Below are 19,179 nucleotides of genomic sequence, written 5' to 3' on the forward strand. Positions count from 1 at the left end.
GAGGCATACCCATATAACATTTTGCAGACAAGACATTTGTTCATGTTCAAATAAAGACACATATGCTGTTGCTGTGAGTAATAGTGTTTATTGGGCTCTTACGTGAAATGTGAAAAAACAAGTGATGAGTGGGGTCATGGTAGCTGTAATCATCAGAGTAGGTGGCACAGCTGTAGATAGCACAGATCCAGTGTCCACGGGCCATGGTAAAATAGAGTAATGTCATTGAAAAGTCAACAGGGTGTCTCAGTGGCACACAAGGGAGAAAAATCAGGACAGTTTCTCTTCCTGGCAGTGAGTTTGGTCTTGGCATCTGCTCCAGGCGAATATCTGTATGGATGTCCACATGTGCTAGGGGGTTCATCAACTACAGAGGGAGGGGTGCCAGAGGCCTGTGGTTCCCATGGCAGGGCCTCCATTCCACTAGCTGCAGCAGATGTAGAAGGCTCAGATGTGATGTAGCTAGTGGAAGAGGCCTGCTGGTGGGTGGTGGAAGCATGCAGGATGGTGTTGAGGTCCCTGAGCACCCTTGCAATGAAGGCCATGGTGACATTGTGGGCCTGCCACTGCTGCATGACCTCCTGGTGGTATTCTCTTTGCAGCCTTTGGTTTTCCCCCAACATGCCAATGATCTGGCCCATCCCGTCCTTGGATTGTTGGTATGCTCCCACCACTTGGGAGATGGTTTGCTGGTCAGTTGACTTCCTTGGGTGCCCCGTCCTCTGGCCCACAGGTTCCCTCCCACACCCCTGCCACCATGTGCCAGTGCCCACTACCAGTGTCACCAGGACCTTCATTGTCTTGGGTGTGAGGGGTCCATTCAGGTCCCTGTTTTGTGGGACACAATATTGATTGAACTGTCCTTGGGACACAGGTTCAGAGACGAAGGGTCAGCTGTGCTGTTGATGCCACAGGGTGACCGGGTTGATGTGGGCAGGATGAGGCAGGGAGTGGTGGACTGACCAGGTGTCCTAGATGGGCCAGGTACATTGTCATTGTCCCTGTCAGTGGTATCCTCTCCATGGTGGCAGTGGCAGGGGTACCTGCGGATGGAGTGAGAGAGAGATAAATGGTGGACTTGAGATTGGGTATCTCTTTGTCCGATGCATACAGTGCCTTGACATGATTCCCAGCAATGGCAATGACAGATACAGCACTGCAAACATTGATTGTGGATAGTGGATTGTGACATGTCTACGGTGCTCCATTAAGGATTGGTATTAATCAGGCTAGGTAACTTTTGGTGGGTGGGTTCAGGTCCTGTGTGATGGTTCACAAGACAGTTGTGTCATCTTTGCTCATGGCAAATCAGCTTGTTACATGTGAGTGGGGATAGCTGTACATTGCAGCATGGTATCCAAGTGGGATGAGGGTATGCGTGTATGCATGGCAACTTGTCCTGTCTGCGCACTTGGTGCATGGGGTTTACCTTCTTACTCAGTCCTTTTTAGGGTTGTTGATCTGGATAAGTGGCCATTAGGTTTGGTGACAGTGCTGTGTCTGTGTTTGGCCTTGTTTGCCATTGTGTAGTACCATTGCATTGTTGTTATTGCCATTTAGTGGTCCTCAGTCGAAGCATCCAGTTGGTGTAACTAGTGCAGTAGTCATACCTGCAAGAGATGTGCTGTGAAGTGGACATTGCTGGTTTTGATGTAGATAGGCTAGTGCATTGTCGGCAGCTCTACCCTGATAATTTCATCGACCATGACCCTCAATTCATCGTCTGTGAAGCGTGGGTGCTTTTGTCAGGACATGGTGGTGGTTGTGGTGAGTGTGGGTATCGTGTGTGCAAGGGTGCAGTGTAGGGTGCTTGGTGGGGTGGTTTAATTGTATGTGTATGTGATAGTTGTGGAGTTTGTGTGTATTAGTAATATATATATAAAATAAAATAATATATATAATAATATAAAAAAAATACTTAATGCTGGCTCCTGCAGGAGCCGGAAGCTGACAGGCTGCAGGGGCCCTGGAGCTCCCTCCAGTTAGGACATCCAGAAAAATATAAACCAAAGCAAAAAGTGAATAAAAAAAGTGACCTGGTCAGTGCATTGCTCTGCGACTCCACCGTCAAAGTACAGCCCTTTCCCTGGCTCCTCTGAACTACTGACCCCTATCAGGAGTTCGAGGCCCTCCTCCACCCGCAGGCTTCTGTCTGCGCCTCATCCCTGGTGTCTAGTGGGAGAGCTCTGCTTTGCTACTAGGCTACCTTCTGCCTCTCTCCTCCTTTTCTCTGCTTTGCTTTGCTCTCTGCTCCACTACTGTCCCTTAGTGCTCCTTTTCCTCATTTCTCTCTCACTACGCTCTCTCTCTCACTTTTGCTCTCCCCCACTCTCTCTCTCCCCACGGCTCCACCCCCTCTTTAGGCTCCCCCCCTTTTTCACACCGTTTTTTGTCCCCCTCCCGCCTCCCAGCTGTCCGTTCCTCACCCCACCTCCATACTTAATGGTGGCGGCTGTGCCTCATCCGTACCCAGTGGCAGAGCCTCTGGCTTCCCTCCCCCCCACCGCCGCCACGCAAGTCTTTACTACGACACCGGACTCTCTCCCGCCTGCCTTCAAGCCTCCCTACAGTACACCCGCGGACCCTTCTCCTGCCGGAACTGCACCTTCAACAGCCTCCACACCAAAGACCCACCCACCAAGGCAGGACGTAACCATTTCAGATGTGTCCTCCTCAACACCCGCTCTGTCCACAAGCACGCAGTAGAGCTATGGAATCTACTCAACTCAGCCTCCCCAAATGTCACCTTCCTGATGGAGACCTGGATGAACCCCTCCTCAGTGCCTGACATCACCCGCAGAGACTGCTCCAACAAACCAGGAGGAGGCATCTCCATCATCCTCAAGAACACCCTCAGGATTGCTACCAACACCAAAGACACCCTCAGCTCTGCTGAACTCCCGCACTTCCAAATCCACTCTGACCCAAACACCACCCTCTGAGGGAGCCTCATCTACAGGCCTCTTGGCCCACAACAGCAGTTCAGCGACTCCGTTACCTACGTCATCAGAATGCATGCTCTTGCATCCTCTGACTACATACTCCTTGGAGACTTAAACTTCCACCTTGATAACACCAATGACAACAACAACACCACCCTGCTCGAAAACCTCTCCAACCTCGGCCTCAAACAGCTCATCATGACACCAACCCACTCTGCAGGACACACACTCGACCCTATTTTCTCCGCCAGCCATCATGTCTCTTTCAGCCACACCACCAAACTCCACTGGATAGACCACCGCTGCATCCTCTTCTCTTCAAGAACCCCACAACACACCACCACCCACAACGGATCCCCCACAGCAGTTGGAACAAGATCACCGAAGACCAACGTATCGCGACCCTCTCCTAGAACCCACCCATCGAAACCACCGACACTGATGCAGCTGCCCACAACTTCAGGCAATGAGTCAACACCTGTGCCAATACTCTCGCCCTGATCAAGAATCCCTCCAATAGGTGCACCGACAAAAAGGCCTTCTGGTTTACCGCCGACCTCCACGAATCTAAGCGAAGCTGGCAAAGACTCAAAAGAAAATGGCACCAAGACCAGACTCTGGACAACCACACACCCTTCAAAAATGCCATCCGCAGACACCACCAACTCATCTGAGCCACCAAAAGAACCACCTTCAAAGACCGAATCAACAACGCACATAGCCACAAGGAGCTCTTCAGTGTTGTGAAGGAACTCTCCAACCCCAGCTCCAATGACATCCCACCATCCCAAGACCTCTGTGACTCCCTAGCCTCCTACTTCCACCACAAGATTGCAGACATCCACGACAGCTTCAGCACCCAGACCCACCCGGCAACCACCAACACCACAGATTCACCTCCGAACAACCTCCTACTCTCCTGGACCCCCGTCAGTGACAACAACACCATCGAAATCATGAACGCCATCCTCTCCGGCTCTCCACCTGCCCCCTGCCCTCAGCACATCCTCAACAAAGCAAGCTCCGTCATCGCACCCCAACTATGGAAGATCATCAACAGCTCCTTCGAGTCAGCCACCTTCCCAGAGAGCTGGAATCACGCCGAGATAAACGCCCTCCTCAAAAAACCCAAAGCGGACCAAAGGGACCTCAAGAACTTCCGGCCTATCTCCCTGCTCCCCTTCCCGGCAAAAGCAATCGAGAAGGATGTCAACAGACAACTAACCCACTTCCTAGAGGAGAACCGCACCCTGGACCCTTCCCAATCTAGATTCCGCAGCAACCACAGCACCAAAACCGCCCTTATCGCCGCAACCGACGACATTAGAACCATACTGGACTGAGGCGAAACCGCAGCCCTCATCCTCCTGGACCTCTCAGCCACGTTTGACACCCTCTGCCACCAGACCCTACACTCATGCCTCAGCAATGCTGGAATCTGTGACAGAGCCCTGGACTGGGTCACCTCCTTTCTCACCGGCAGAGACCAGAGAGTTCACTTCCCCCATTCCGCTTGGAGGCCACCGAAATCATCCGCAGCATACCCCAGGGTTCGTCCCTCAGTCCGACCCTCTTCAACGTCTACATGGCCCGCTCGCTAACATCGACCCAATCCCACAACCTCAACATCACCTCATATGCTGACGACACCCAGCTGATTCTCTCCCTAACCAAGGACACAGTCAAGACCTACCTCCATGAAGAAATGAAGGCCATCGCAGAATGGATGAAGAGCAGCTGCCTCAAACTCAGTTCTGACAAGACGGAAGTCCTCATCTTCGGCTCTAGGCCCTCCACATTGGATGACTCCCGGTGGCCTGCCACTCTTGGAACCGCTATGACTCCCACTGGCCACGCACACAACCTATGATTCATCCTGGACCCCTCACTATCCATGACCCAGCAAGTCAACGCCATCTCCTCCTCCTGCTTCAACACCCTCCACATGCTCCGAATGATTGACAAATGGATCCCCACCGAAACCAGAAGAACAGTCACCCAAGCTCTCGTAAACAGCAAACTGGACTACGGCAATACAGGAACCACAGCCAAACTCCAGAAGAGAACGCATCCAGAACGCCATTGCACGCCTCATCCTGGACATCCCCCACCACTGCCACATCACAGACCACCTGAAAAACCTGCACTGGCTCCCAGTCAACAAGAAAATGACCTTCAAACTCCTCACCCACGCTCACAAAGCACTGCACAACACCAGACCAGAATACCTCAACAGACAACTCTCCTTCTACACGCCGACCCGGCATCTCCACTTCACCGAACTTGCCCTCGCAACCGTCCCACGCGTCCGCAGAACTACAACCGGTGGTAGATAATTCTCTCACCTCACCGCCAAAACGTGGAACACTCTTCCCACCCACCTGCGCTAGACCAAAGACCTCCTTACATTCAGGAAACCTCTCAAGACCTGACTGTTCGAGTAGTAGCAGCACCTCTCAACCCCTCTTTCTCCCCCATCCCCTCCTCAGCACCTTGAGACCCTCACAGGTGAGTAGTGCATTTTACAAATCCCTGATTGATTGATTGATTGATTGAATAATAAATGAGCATCCATCACAGGTACACTTTCCGCATAAACTGCACCACTACTTTTCTCTCTCAATCACAGTGCTGAATTGTAAAGATATATAGAAGCATCACTTCAAACTACGAGCCTCCTCTGTGCCTTAACACAGACAGGGATGGCCCATCTTTATAATCAAATTAAGTGATCAACCAAGTCACCAATTATATGAGAAGTCCAACCCAAGAACTTAAAAACAATTGTAACAAAAATTTAAATAAAAAGCAACTGTGGGTTGGCAAGTATGAGGCAATGTGTTAAGTATTTATGCAGCACACAACCAGTAATAAAGTGAAAACACAACACAAGGAACATACACACAAATTTAGCAAAATAGATGATATTTTAATAAATAAGATGATTCCAAAACAATAAACATCCAATCGATGGTACCAGACATATGCAATTTCAAAGTTTTAGTTAAGTATACCATCTAAAAGCTCAAAGCACTACTCATGGCCATCTTGTTGTGTTGGACCAGGGGTAAGTCACAAGTTCAGGCTGACCTCAAGGGAGCCCAGGCCAGACACAGTGATCAAGTTAGTCCCTCTTGACTTTATCCAATCGGAACAGTCTAGTTTGAAATACCAAAGCTAGATCCTCCCTGAACCTGAACACAAGCACCCAGGACCAATTGTGCCTTAGTTATGGGCTCATCAGCTGGATACAGCTTGGTTCCAGTGACACAGTCTGCACGGGACCCACATCTGAGTGTACGTGGGCTCACTGCAACTGCGACCAAGCATTGTCTGGCTGAAGAGCCCTAACTAGGACAAAAACTAACCTTGTTGCTTGTGTTCTGGTTCAGGGAGGATGTGGCAGTTCGGGATGGACTGTTCCAATGAGGAGCAGGTTCAAGACTGATTTGCATATAGCTGGGTCCAAACTGAGGTGGCATGGTGGGTAATAAATGATGACTAGGATGCAACCCGAGCGATTGCTAGTCGCTGAGTTTAATTCAACCATTCCACCCATCACCTTGTTCTTTTTGCAAGTAAGATCAGAAGGCTGACGTAATTCTTGTTATGGTAAAAAGGACATCTTGAAATATGTGAAGGGTTGCTATGTTTTCACTGCAGCACTATCTGAGGCTGAGATGATAGTTTTTCTTGGTGAGCTGGTCTTGGAGTGGAATGTAGACTGCTTGCTCAATGACTTTTGTGATTAACGGCGTTGATGGATCAGAAAGTGTTGTAATCATCTGAGTCCCAGGCATGTTTTTAGAAGAGGAAGAATCTGCTCTGCTTTAATGTCATCCGGGGAAGTTTATTGTTTGTGTGAGGCATTACCAATGTTGATGAGGGAATCTGTAGACATCAACATGGATGGAGTTCACAGTGGATTTGGGTAGCACTGCACTTTCACAAGTTGTCACTGTGGGGTACTTGAGAATGTTGCTGAGCTCAGTATACTATGGGAGGTTGTTCAGTAACAAAGTAATTGATGGCATTGTGCTGGATGGTAAGACACATTTGGGTAAAAGAGACTTTGAACTTCAATGTGATGACACATAGGACAGTGAAAAATATGCACTTGCACTCAAAAGACTACACTTCCATATGTACATTCCCAGCCACTGAAGGACCAGCACAATCAGGCACAGCTCTTGGTCAATAGTGGCAAACCAAGTATTTCAACTCCACCTGTATAAAGTTGGTTTCCTTGTCTGCCAACAGCGGTTGTTTTCACTAAGGTTCATACTCATTTTGCTTGACCATTCACCTTTGGTATTTTCTCCCTTGTAGTAAACATAGATTATTATTGTTTTTTGGTAAAAAGTTTGCAGCTGCTGCTGCTGCTTGCGGAGGGGCGACGCTCATCCACCCTAGCGGAGGAGCAGAGCCTGTTGTTTCCCTTACCCTTTGTTGCTGTTTCCTGGATTGGTAACTTCTTGTCAGCTTTTTGCCATTTCTAGAGCTCCTATCTCCAAGTGGAAAGTGGGTTTCCACCTTTGTATCCTGTGCAAGTTCTGCGGTATGCAGTGGGTTACTTACACCATCCCCTCTGCTTGCACTAGGTAGGTCCCACACCTTGCTACTCTTATGTTTAATGTAGATTCCATGGTGGCATCCCTTTAGTGATTGTTTTCTCTCACTCTTAGGTGGAAGTGAAACACTGAGATCCTTAATTTGGCACTGACGTGCTATGTTTCTAAAATCCATTTTGTGTTTTCTGAATACCAGCCTGTAGGAGGTCATGTGTCTCTCTCTCTCCCTTATTACTTGCCCCTATTCCCTTTAGCTTGGGCCTACTTTAACATCCTTGGGATTGGTCTCAACATTCACACTTTCAAAACACTGTTTTCATCAATTCTCATCATAGAATTTGTGATTGCAGGATGCAGCCAGCGATTAACACAAAGCATACTTGCAGGAGCGCTGGTCTCACTGCCTGCACTTAAACACCCTGAAAGCATTGATGGTGTCTCAACTCACACCTTTACAAGTCCTGTCTACGAAATTGCAAAGTCAAACTTGGAGTTCACTCCTCAGAGTGATAAAAGCAGTTTCTGCCCACTTTGGCATATGGTCTGGACATTTTCCCCGGCAAGTTAGACAACTTCATTAATACTGCACAGAGCAAAGCCTTTCACCTACTTTTTTAATTGCCACACAGTTCCTCTCTAGCACCAATCAGATTGGAATTCAGTCTCCAAGAGCAAGCACTACAACAGGACGGGGTTCTCCTTTAATACACTTCTCTGCTAAGACAGGCTACCCTGAAATGGTTTATCCACGGCAGCGGTAGTTTTGTAATGAATTTAATCTTTGACAACTAAGACATACTCATTCATTTGTTCACCCATAACACTTTCAGTGTCATCACTCAACACACAACGAATATTGTTCTTTCTGGAGCTCCTACACACTCTTGCAAAATGTACAATTTCTGCACTGTTGATGAATCGCTGGGCAGTTCTTAAAAGATGACACATGCATAGAAGAACCGCATCTGTAACACATTGGTTTCTGATTAAACTTATTCCTGACTGAAGTGTTGTCCTGTTTTTTCTCAAAATAATCTTGTTTCTTATTGTTGCTATTTTGCGCATTAACAACTGCTCAAGAAATGGTTGTCTTGGACATAGATGCTTCTAGTTGTTTGGTGTCTTCCATCGAACATTCTATGCTTTTGGCAATGTCAAATGCCTTGTCTAACGAAGGATCCTTGCATGTTAGTAATTTCTCTTGGATTCTTTTTGAATGACACCTGGCAATTAGCTGATCTCTGATGAGTTGCGATGTAAAGTTCTCGAATTCGCACTTGGCCCTAAAATCTTCAATGCAGTTATAAAAGTGTCTATGCTCTCACTGGAGCTTTGTGATCTTGTGAAGAATTTGTATCGATGTACCACGATGTTCTTTGTTTTGATAAAATATTTATCTAGTTGAGCAATGGCCATTTCAAACTCATCCAGTTCCTCCTCTTCAGCCAATTCATAGGCCGGAAGATGATCAAAAATGTTCTGGCCTTCAACTCCCAGATGAAAATAAAATAAACTTTTTTTTTCTTTCCGGTCTAAATTTGTGGCCATCTATTGCCCCAAGATATGCCTTGAACGAGCGTAGCCACAACTTCCATTCAAGAGGTGGATCGCCAGGGTCTTGTAGAAAGGGCGCTGGAGGTATAACATTCTGCATGTTTTAAAATGTATTTAAATGTATATATATTATACTTTTAAAAAAAATATTTTTTTTTATTTATTGATTATTTATTTATACTGTTTTTATACTGTTCATATACTTTCACTATTGTATTAAATACTGAACATATTCAACATTGTTATGCTCAATGTTAATGTCCCCACAAAAAAATGGCCAAACTGAGCATAAGAGGAAGAGTTAAATCTCAAAGTCCATCTTCTATTTTTTTTTTCCTTGACCGAAGTCCGTTTTCTATCTCTATTCTTTGAGCCGAGTGTTGAAAATTGAGGATCCCTCTGGAGAGAAGAGCAGGAAAAACCTCTTGGTTTTGGCATCAGAAAACAGGTAAGGAAAGACAGCACAATGGAAAAATTTACGCGTCCAAACAGCTGCGTTTGTGTCCTCACACGCGCTGTGCCGCGTGCGTTCAGCTGCGTTCGTGTTCTTACACTCGCTGTGCCGGAGCCATGGCAACAGCCGTGTATGCTGTGCGCTGCTGTTGCGGATATGTGCCACTATTAACGGCCTTGCTGGCTCTACACTTTGCCCAAAAGTCCGCAAACCAGCGAGCGCTCTCAGCAAATAAATAACGAGCGCTCGCGCAGCGCGACACAAACAAGCCAAGCTGTTTACACTGTTTACACAAGCAGTGCCCGTTAAAATTAACAATCTCTGTGCTCCGCGATCCTACCAAAAAAACTCCACACAACTCACATAGGTGCAAAGTACGTCGAAATCCGGCTAGACAAATCGCTCCTGGCAAAAATAAATTAAATATCCTAGAGGCACTGAAACAACAGTGTGGACAGCTCTGTGCCACTAACAGTGCCACATAATAGAAAACGAAACCGCTCACTTAGAAACTGATGAAGCACTCGGTAGCGACCAATCTTTCCACTTCCTGTATATCCGACAAAAGCTTCAAGAGATCCACCATCGATCCATTTTGATCCTCGTCGCCACTGAAATGATTTATCCATGGCAGCGGTAGGTTTGTAATGAATTTAATTAAAAGAGTGAAGAGTTCATAATAAAGCGTTCATATAAGAAAAAGTAGCACAGAGCTCTGAAGCCCCCAACCGTCACAATGAAACACGGAATACCATGACATTGTAATGATGTCATGATATTCCATGCTCTCAGTACAATACACAGATCACCACACTACCGCAACCTACTTAGAGGTGCTGATTTGGAAAGAAATTGGCCTCAACATGACTGAGGTCTCAAATACATGGTTGGGGAGAATCGCAATGGCAGTAAAGCATCTGCAGGCGGAAGTTCTTTGGCAAAAAATCTTACAGCATAAACTTTTCAAGCAACTTTCGTGGAGTAATGATAAAGATAAGTTCAGCCTTAAGCATGGTCAAACAACCAAGAAGGAAGATCAAGTTTAACAGTCTAACTATGCTCGTCTGGTGTTTGGTTTCTACTGCTGCTCAAGTACCTCACTGCATGAGAAACCTGCACAGCACTTCATTGTGAAACTGACTCATTCTTTGTGCACTAGACTTCTAAGTAAGTATAATAAAACAGCCACTTGCTATGACGCAGGACTTCAGTTTTGGTGGGGAGCCGAGGTGGGATACTTCCTTTCCACTCACTACCACTTTCACTGTGGAATCTGTCTTTTTAGTTGTTTTTATGACTTTTTAGATTTGTTAGTGTTCTTTTAACTTTTTTTGCTGATTGCAACGATTTTGATTAATTGTGCAATAAATAAATAAAATAAATCAAATCATAAAGTATACTTTATTAATGGTATGCACATATTAACCCTTTTGTTTATTGACGTTTTACAATATATTTATGTGATGCCCGAACTGCTACACTGTACATTATTGGCTTTATCTATTCAGAATTAACAGATTCTTCCTTTACTAAATATTTTTTAAAAATCTTATTTTTGTTAATGGACATCAGTTCTGCAAGTGAGAATTCTGAACAAGTGCATTTTACTTTGTATTTTAGAAATCAAGTTTTACAGAAAGGTATGTATGCAATATGCTCATGGTTCTGTTTTCCTGCTCAACTTAAGCCTACCGTTTTCAAGTATTGAGCATAATAAAATACTTAGATTAAATTGCATGAAGGTAATCAGTCAAGAATGCATTAGAAGCACCTCTTTAATCATGTGAATAAATGCCATGCCAAAGATCACATTTTCCTTTGAGCAGAGCAAGGTAGCAGCATTAGCATCTCACATCAATGTCATGTTAAATGTTGTCTTCTTACATTTCAAATACACTAATGTGCATTTTGTTTTTTGTAATGGAAGAAAAACAGAGTGCAGAGCAAATAGCCGTGCTTAAGAGTGGAATGAATACAACATTACCGTATATTCTCATTTCTTTTAAAGTCTTATGAAATGGGATTTTGACGTTTCACGTACCTAATTTTATTTCAAATTGTCCTTTAAAGACTAAGGCACACAAAACCCGTGATGGGCGTACGTAATGTATTTATTAAATAGAGATCCTGAATACAAATACAATATTTTGGCAGTTTTGATGGGACGATTTTAAAGAGTTTTGTCACATTTAAAAAAATGTTTTAGTAATTTTATATTATTTGTGGGCTATGCGTTACGTTTTCTAAAACACACATTAAAAATAGTTTAACAAGATAAAAATGACTTATTCTCGGAGATGCAAAGTATGATGTCTGATGCTGAACTGCCAACTCACACGGCGCTTCCACACTGTTTATTCACTCGTCGCACAGCCACCGGGTTGTTAGCAGAATGACACAGCGAGTCTGAAGCCTTGGCAGTATAGAGTTTCATCTCAGTGTAGGAAGTCAAAAGCTCAACTCATCATGGTCGCACCCGCCTCCCAGCATTTCCACTTTCTGTCTGTAGGAATAAATGGTGAAAATCACTGTGTGTGTGTCAGGCGTGCTACTTTCTATAGAAAACAGAGACAAACGTACTAATATATTGATCACCCGAGGCTCAGCTACTGTCCTTGTCAGCCCTTCGTGGCTCCGCCCACGTTACCAGTGGCTTCCCAGGTCTAGCAATCTCACACCAGGGGAAGTACTCTGCTGGAAGGTGTGCTCTGGGCACTGATGCCCATATTTACAATTTTAGTGTCGTATTTGCATCATTTTTTGACGCAAAAGTGGCACAAACTTACAAAATACAAGGCCCATATTTATACTTTTTTTAGCGCCGCATTTGCATCATTTTTTGACGCAAAAGTGACGCAAACTTGCAAAATACAATTGTATTTTGTAAGTTTGCACTGCTTTTGTGTCAAAAAGCAGCGCAAATGTGGCACTAAAAAAGTATAAATATGGGCCCAAGGGCCATATTTATACTTTTTGATGCAAAACTGCGCCAATGCAGTTTTGCGTCAAAACTTTTAACGCCGGCTAACGCCATTTCTTAGCACCGCTCGGGCATCAAATTTATACTTTGACGCACGGCAGCAAAAATCCACTTGTATGAGTCATTTTTTTTTTACTCAAACCAATGCACCACGTCGTAAAGAAAAATGACGTTAAAGCAGCGAAAATTAGTTTGATCTGGTATATGATGTCGCAAACCGGATAGGTGCCATTTTTTGATGCAATTGGGTCAAAAAGCAGCGCAAACACTGGAAAATGTGCAAAGGAGAGCCAAAATGGATCCCAGAAGCTTTGAGGGACCCCAAGAAGATGACAACCGACCAGGAACCAGGCAGAAGGAACCACAAAAGACCCAGGAGAGGGAGAAGAAGAAAAGGAAGTGTCGGTTCCGTGCAGAGGAGCAGGAAATACTGGTGAAAGAGGTGACGGAACACCGGCACCAACTTTTTGTCACCTCTAAATTGCCAATTAATAGGAGAGAGGCAATTTGGCAACAAATTGTTGACAAGATAAGCAGTGTGGCAGAAGTACGGAGAACAGTCATCGCGTGCAAGAAACGCTGATATGAATGCAAGTGCAGAACCAAGGAAAAGATGGCCAGGAACAGGAAGGCAACACTGCAAACTGGAGGTGGGAGTCCAGCACCGGAGGAGGCCCTAGACCACATAGAGGAGATGTTGGCAGCCATCATCCCTGAGGAGATAATCACAGGGTTCAAGGACAGGACAGCGCAGACTACCAGGAGACAACACAGATGCAGGGTAAGTGGCATGGGGAACTAAAATGGCTATTTGTAAACTGTAAGTGGGGGGGCCTACCTACTACATAATGCATGGAAGTTATGATATTCAGGGACTGAAATGGGCAAAGGGGCATGGCACGGGGCATGGGCTGCTCAGAGGAAACCTGGGGCACAGTATTACACTACACCAACAACATTTGCATTGGGGTATGCTGCCATGCCAAGGATGATGGAAAGGTAAAGCCAGTCCAGGAGGGTAGTGTACAACGTAAAACTGGCCTGCTGTCACATGACAGCTGGTATTCTCCCTACATGAACTAGGGCTCAATTAACAGTCTCAGGCCATATCCGCAAGTGGAATTTAACATTGACAACAGTTGCCACTACCACCTCTGCTGTGAGTGCAGGTCACGTAGCTAATGGCAGTTACGTGCCCATGGATCAAACACACCTTAATTAGAGGGTTCAGGATGACAACGTGATCAGTCCCCTGTAATCAATAAAAATGTGCTAAATCAGTCAAATGTGAATGTCCATAGTCGCTACAAACATCAGCCATTGTCATAAACATTATGAGGTACACAGCAGTAATGTCATAGCCATGCTGCACATGTCAGGGTCCACCCTGTGCCTGGATGACAATAGCTGCAATTACACCATGCAACATCCCAACTGTTGTACTGCTCAGACAACAGCATTGACGGGGAGGACATATGTAACTGGCTAGTGAAATACACCCACACAGTCAGACGAGGAAATGGAACACTGCTAGGACAATCAGTGCAATCCAATGTAGCACACATTCCCCAAAATCAACATTACACACTACCAATGCTGACATCTGTAGTATGCCATGCCAATGCTATACATAGTATATGTTAGGTCTCAGCAACATATAGCTGGATGTGAAATATCAGAGACTGGGGCAGTTCCACATTGTTAAGTGTGGTGCAAGTGCCATCAGAACACCCACAGCCAGTGCAAGGTCACATGAGAATGGAAGTAGACAGAGGGTTAGATATGACAAGCAGGTGGCAACATACAATTTGGAAAGAACCTACACCTAGAGGACATGACGCTGACATTTCCCCAAAATGCCCACACTACATGTGACATGCAGGTGGGGAACAGACCTGGGAGAATACTAATATTGAAGACAGGAACAATGACTAGGAACCAATATCACAATGTACAACTAATAGGAAGTCAGGCAAGTCACATTACAAATGCCACAACACAGACACACTAATTGTACTATATCTCATTGCAGAGGATGATGGCTCTCCTGGGGATATGCCTGTCCTGGACTTCCCTGATGACATGGATGACAAGCTGACAAACATCAGCCAGCAGACCCTCCAAGATGCCCTTGGAACCCTCCAGACCCCACCTTCAGTTGCAAGGAGGAGCACAGATACAGCAGCCATCAGAGAGGACCCACCCACCGCCCCAATTGTACGACCTGCCAGCTCCAACTCAGCTGAGGACTCTGACGACACTGGCACCAGCTTTGAGAGGACTGTAGTTGGAGTACAGCGGGAGCTGGCCAAGGAGGTGTGGTGGGGATGCAAAATATGGGAGCCAGTCTAGAAGGGGTGCGTTTGTGCATGATGTCAACTGCAGAACAGGCAGCAGCCATGCAAGGGCAAACATTAGTCTTGCAAGAACTTCAACAAAGTGTGAAGGAAATCAGCACAGCAGTAAGAGAGTTGACACAACACCTCCAACAACAAACCTTTCAACGCGTGCACAAATGCAATATTGACTCCCTCAGGGCCGACCTGGTTGCCTACCACAGTGATGTACCTGCTATCCTTAAGAACCAGCAGCTCCTCCTTGCTGCAGAACTGCCCTTAATAGCCCCACAGTTGGCAGATACTGGGAATTCTGACTCCACGTCTTCAAACACTGAAGTGTGTGTGGCCCATTCAAACCCACCACCACCAAGGGCAGAGGTGACAACACACACATCAGAAGATGAAGAGGTGGAACAGATCACCTTCACCGGTAAGAGCTCCCGGTAGCACTAGTCCCTGCCACATGGACACTTATAACCAAGGTCCTGTGCTTTGTAACATACCAATCTTGTAACAGCTGCTCACAAGCACTGTTCTCCAGCTCACTGTTTACCTTGTCACTATGCCCTGTGATTGTCTCTCACTACCTCATTGGCAATTCATGTCCCTCTGCCCTGTATGACACTTCACCCCAACATGTCCAATGACATGTCCTTTTGCACTTGTGTAGGATCACAATGGAAGGTGTCACACTAATGGACTCACAATCCTGGACTATGTAAATATAGCACTACAGCACTTTAAAATAAATAGCACTTACACAACCACGTTGTCTCTGTGTAATGTGACACATCAAACGTGAGGGAGATTAGTGATGTTTGCCTCATGTCAATGCCCATAGAATGTCAATACAACTGCCCTGAAAGAATGCGGGCTGATAACTATGCACTGTGGACTGGATTGTACCATCATCTGCCCTTTCTGAGGGTTAATTCTTAGGTAAATAGAAACTATACAGTATAATACTGTGTTGGACAGAATAAGGCCCTCATTACAACCCTGGCGGTAAATCCCGATTTCCGAGGTGAAGAAGACCGCCAACATACCGCTGCGGCCGCGGAATTCCACTACAGGTATTACAACCCACATCTCAGAATCCGCCACAATACAGACACCCACACAAGTCCGTCACACCAAAGGTCAGTGATAAACTGGCGATACCAAAACCTACACCGTCACGCCAACAGGAATACACCCACACTATCACGACCCACGAATCAATGCGGCGGTCTTTCAACCACGGTAAACCATTGGTGGTACACACCGCCGCACTCAAAATACACACACATTTACAAAACACAACCACATTGGACAATTCGAAATACACACACCTGATATACATACAAACACCACACCCTCACACCACTATAAAACACACACCCACATTACCCACAGCCCCTTACAATGATTTTGTTTTGGAAGAAGCAGAGAGATTACCTAACACAACACCAGCATCCACAGACACACAACACCATCACTTATACAACATCCACGCACCTCAAACAACACACACCAACACATCACAACAGACAGCACCTCACACATCACCCACACCACATCATGGCACCTCAAAGACACCCCAGGTTCTCTGAGGAGGAGCTCAGGGTCATGGTGGAGGGAATCTTCCGGGTAGAGCCACAGCTATTCGGATCACAGGTGCAGCAGACATCCATTGCAAGGAAGATGGAGCTATGGCGCAGAATTGTCGACAGGGTTAACGCAGTGGGACAGCATCCAAGAACACAGGATGACATCAGGAAGCGGTGGAACGACCTACGGGGAAAGGTACGTTCCGTAGTATCCAGACACCAGATTGCTGTACAGAGGACTGGCGGTGGACCCCTACCTCCTCCCCCACAACTAACAACATGGGAGGTGCAAGTCTTGGCGATCATGCATCGTGAGGGCCTCGCAGGAGTAGCAGGAGGACTGGACTCTGGTAAGTCATATCTTAACTACTTTATCCCCCCATCCCACCTGCATGCCAACACATACCCCCACCCTTACCTTCACTGCCATCACCCCAACAACCCGCATATACCCCACTAACACAACCCACACATCCCAAAACCAAGCCCTGCATGTAACAACAATGCATGGACACCCATCACCAAAGCATGTCCAGTAGAGAGACTCACTCATGCCCCAAAATCACCAATCACACAAGGGCCACAGCAATAATGCAAGCACAGGAATAGAGGGTCACTCGCCCATTGTACAAGATGGCACACATAGATACAATAACTCTGCATTTACAACCTAACAGGACCCCTACCCAACGTCACCGGACAGGAGGTGCCAGACATATTCAGTCCCCCCACAGAAGAGGCCCACGGTGACGACAGCAGCTCTGCACGCCTGGATCAAGATGAGCAGCCTGGCCCATCAGGGACCTCGGGACAGTCGGTTCCCCTGACACAGTCACAAACCACCACTGAGCCTCCCCCCTCAGGAATCACCACCACAGCACCCACCCAGCGGGCCCATCCCTCTGTCCCCAGGACACATCAATCAGCAGTGTGTCCACCACTACAGGGAACCCAGGCAACCCCACTAACACAGGAAGATCAGGGACCTGGGGGCAGTGGCAGTGGGCATACGGATCAGGGGACAGAGGCACAGGATAAAAGGGAAGCTGGGAGGACTGCTGTGTGACAGGGGGAGGACAGGCCCAGGGAACCGACACTCCACGAGGCACTCTCCAACATCATGTGAGCTTACCACCATTCCCAGGAGATCTTGGGCACGGTACTGGCCAAGTGTCAGGAGACCCAGTGGCTGCAGGAAAAACACTACCTGGGGATCAGGGAGGACTTGAAGTCCATCAACACCACCCTGGTCACCATTTCAGGGGTGCTGGCAGACCTTCTCAACACCAGGAGGGACACAGTGGCACACCAACGGGCCCCTGACCCTAGCCTGGACAATGAACAGCCCTCCACCTCCACCGGCGCTAGTGGACAGGAGGCACCGCCACAGGAAAAACAGGCCACCAGCACCCCACCCTCTGCAGATGGAGAACCACCCAGCAAACGGTCCCTGAGATCCTGGAACAAGACAGAGAACATTGCCAAGACCCCGCCAGGAAATAAGACCCCCCTGCATGTCACCCTTCTGTCCCACTTTGTCACCCTGTCCACCTTAAACCGCCATTGCTCCACTTCCTATGCCCCTTTGGACAATGCACCTGTGATACAAATATACTGGACTCTGCCATGAACAATCCTCCACCATCACCCCAGCCCATTTTACAACCCCCTCTACTTAATAGCACAGAAATAAACACACTTCAATCACAAAACAATCTGGAGGCAGTCTGTGCTTTCACAAATGTGTAATTGCAATATCTATGGAATATAGCAATGTCAATGTACTTGTTCACATACCAATGTAACACAGCTGTAGGCCAGTTGTAAGCATAGCAGAGGGCACAAAGTGGGACCCAGATCTGTGAAGTGGAAAGTAAAAGTGACAAGTCAGTGTCCATACACTGAGTGAAAATTACAGACTTATGCTAGCTCCAAAAATAGTATGAGATGTGGGAAGCAGTTACATCTTCTTACCTGTGTCTCACTGGAAGTATTGCATGATGATGTTGTTTCGGTTGTCGACATCCTCTTCTTCTGCCTCCTCTTCTTCACAGTCCACAGGCTCCACAGCTGCCACAAGACCACCATCTGGCCCATCCTCCTGCAGAAAAGGCACCTGCCGTCGCAAAGCCAGGTTGTGCAGCATACAGCAGGCCACGATTATCTGGCACACCTTCTTCGGTGAGTAGTATAGGGATCCACCTGTCAGATGGAGGCACCAGAATCTGGCCTTCAGGAGGCCGAAGGTGCATTCTATAATCCTCCTAGTTTGACCCATGTGCCTCATTGTAGCGTTCCTCTGCCCTTGTCCTGCGATTCCTGACTGGGGTCAGCAGCCATGACAGATTGGGGTAACCAGAGTCACCTGCAAATGTCGAGGGACAACTGTTAGACACACACCAACCCTTAGGGACAACCCCATTCCCAGACACCTACGTCAACTGTATTGGGACCTTGGCCTCACCTATTAGCCACACATGGTGCTTCTGGAGTTGCCCCATCACATAAGGGATGCTGCTATTCCTCAAAATGTAAGCATCATGCACTGAGCCAGGATACTTGGCATTGACATGGGAGATGTACTGGTCTGCCAAACACACCATCTCCACATTCATCGAATGGTAGCTTTTGCAGTGTCTGTACACCTGTTCATTCCTGCGGGGGGGGTACAAATGCCACATGTGTTCCATCAATGGCACCAATGATGTTGGGGATATGTCCCAGGGCATAGAAGTCACCTTTCACTGTGG

This window comes from Pleurodeles waltl, chromosome 4_2, assembly GCF_031143425.1.
Source record: "Pleurodeles waltl isolate 20211129_DDA chromosome 4_2, aPleWal1.hap1.20221129, whole genome shotgun sequence".
NCBI classification, from domain to species: domain Eukaryota; kingdom Metazoa; phylum Chordata; class Amphibia; order Caudata; family Salamandridae; genus Pleurodeles; species Pleurodeles waltl.